Source organism: Pocillopora verrucosa, chromosome 13 (assembly GCF_036669915.1).
Source record: "Pocillopora verrucosa isolate sample1 chromosome 13, ASM3666991v2, whole genome shotgun sequence".
NCBI classification, from domain to species: domain Eukaryota; kingdom Metazoa; phylum Cnidaria; class Anthozoa; order Scleractinia; family Pocilloporidae; genus Pocillopora; species Pocillopora verrucosa.
The window spans coordinates 9,889,335-9,891,857 of record NC_089324.1 but is presented as its reverse complement, the minus strand read 5'-3'; positions in this window follow the sequence as shown (position 1 = coordinate 9,891,857).

Genomic DNA, 2,523 nt, shown 5'->3' with positions numbered 1-2,523 from the left:
TTTATTCGCAGCACTAGTTTCTTGTAACTGGCCCCAGCAAAAATCCGCAGGAACCAGCCAAATGTTCTACTTATTTTGAGACCAAAAAAGTATGGTGTGATCAGTCACCAGTCCCCTCTAACTTTATAGAGATAAACAAATTGAATGGGGAGAACCTGCATGGTGTTTGTTGCCTGATACTTACAGTATTGTGCAAAAGTAATGCAAACGGAATTCGGAGTATTTCGTTATTTGTTCTAACGATCTTTCGTCGAAAGTTCGAACGAAAATTCGATCGAAAGTTCGAGGCCTCTTAAGCGACATTTCGTTTGAACAAAGGGCGCTTTTTCGTTGAATTTTCGCCACAAAGCGAAACTTCGCGGCGGAAAGTGTCTCTTCAATCATTAGTGTTCGAAATTTCGCTTCGAACTGACAATAGACTTTCGCGAGTAATCAAGTTCGTTTACTACTCATGTAAGCAACACGAAATATACATATAAACGTATTTCCAGTCTTTTTCAGTCACTAGAACGGAGACACTTCATATTTGAGACTAAACACAGTAGACAAAAGATCAAAATATCGAAAAGCATCACGTCCGATTCTGGGCTCGATTTGTGTTTGACAACGAAAGTAAATCGGAAAAATTGTCCCAAGCGTCTTACAGTAATTCCGACTAAGATACATGTACTCAGCTGAAATTGTCGCCCAGACAAATCCAGATATTTTTCACATCAACTTCAGTTTCCTGACGTTTAAAGAGCCCTAAACCATCATATCCAATTCAGAGTTCGATCAGTTTACAGCAATGAAAGTAAATCGGGATGAATAGCAATTCCGACCAAGAGACATGTATTTCATGGAAATAAACTCTCAAATGATTGCAATAGTTTTTAACATTAACCTAAGTACAACGCTTTTTAACCAGACGGAGCAGAGAACGTCTTTAGTGTGTTTTCAAACGTTTTCTATTGGGAAGAATGTTCCTTGTTTATTCGTTTTCGATCCCTGCGCAAATAGACATCACCCATATCGCTGATTGCAGCATGCTTTCCAGATATCACAACATCATGTTTGTTCGGAAATATTTATTCTTCACAACAAAACACTGAATACCAATTGGTGACGACTGAAAACAACAATTAGTTTAGTCACATTGCTCTATTTTTTCGTAGATTCTGACATCTCTTGCCAATACTTATTTCGCACTGTTCCCACATCCGTAGAATGTCTTCCATTCCCCAGCATTGATAAGAAAAGGCGGTCAGCACATCAGCTGAAAAGAATGCAAATGAACAGCGATTAATCAATGTTGACAAATAAACCGGCTATTCATCCTGGCTTCCTAACCACCAACATAAATAAATAACTGCAATCCGGTAAGGGTTATTAAGAAGTTCCTTCAAACAGAATAAAGTCAGCCCCAAATTATACATTACGATTTTAAGAAAACAAATTCCATATCTACTCAGTTTTTAACAGTAAATATTCATCTACTCGCTTTTAATTGCATCAAGTTTGTCTCGGTCAAGGGGAGCAAATTCCTTGGTACCCTGAACAGTTGACTTTGTAAGGGTTTCTTTTGTAAAGAGGTGGTCAACTAGATGAAGGCTCATGACGGTGGGTTTGGAGGCAGCCTTCGCAAAATTGTAGTCAGATTTTGTCAGCTGCACATTAGCATTTCCTCCAACTGCAACTGTACTAGTTCCTTAAAAAAAAACATATAAAACAGGTAAGTTTCACTCTCAAAATAGTTTTATCCATTAAAACTAATTTAGTGCTCAGCAAGAGTGTGAAGGATCAGGCAAGTTCACGGATTTCTATTGGGTATTTTTCCTTCACACAAGTAAAATAAACGATATTATTTACCATCTTCCATAGGACTGCACATTGGCAGAAGGCAAGCTGACTCTAAATATCATAATGTGGATCAAAGCTTACCAGATTAAATTTTTCAATCTGCATTAATATACTGGCATCATTGGAACAAGAAGTCAAATTTACTATGGCTGTCAACTCTTTTTCTTCTGCTACAAGCCAGATGGTTTTTTTACATGATTATCAAATACCTAGGAAAATTAAAGTCAAAGGTTTAAAGTCAATATTTTTTAGGAAACAAAGATAAGTCAGTAGAGTGAGACCAAGTTTGAAAAATGCAAACTTACCTGAGCCTATTTGAAAATTATTTGTGAATCAATTTTCCGGATTCCTCGGTCACAGCTCGGCCACTTTTTGCCTCTTCTGTCATGATTGGATAATGCCTCTGGCACTCTACACCTTGCAGTAGATCCCCGCCTCCAGCCCAAATCAAGTTTTTCATGATGTTTGCAGCTTGAGTAAATACTGCTGCTCAGCTGGGGATAAGGTCAACTTTGTCCTCTGGACTGGAAAATCCCAGGCTCGCTGTATGTATGTAAACAGGCCAGTAAAGGAATAATTTATACTTCTTTTTCTTACCTCTAGTGTCAAATCCACACATTCCTCCTACGATAGACTTAACAGAACAGCATGCCTCCATATTCTCTCAATGACACACATTGTAAC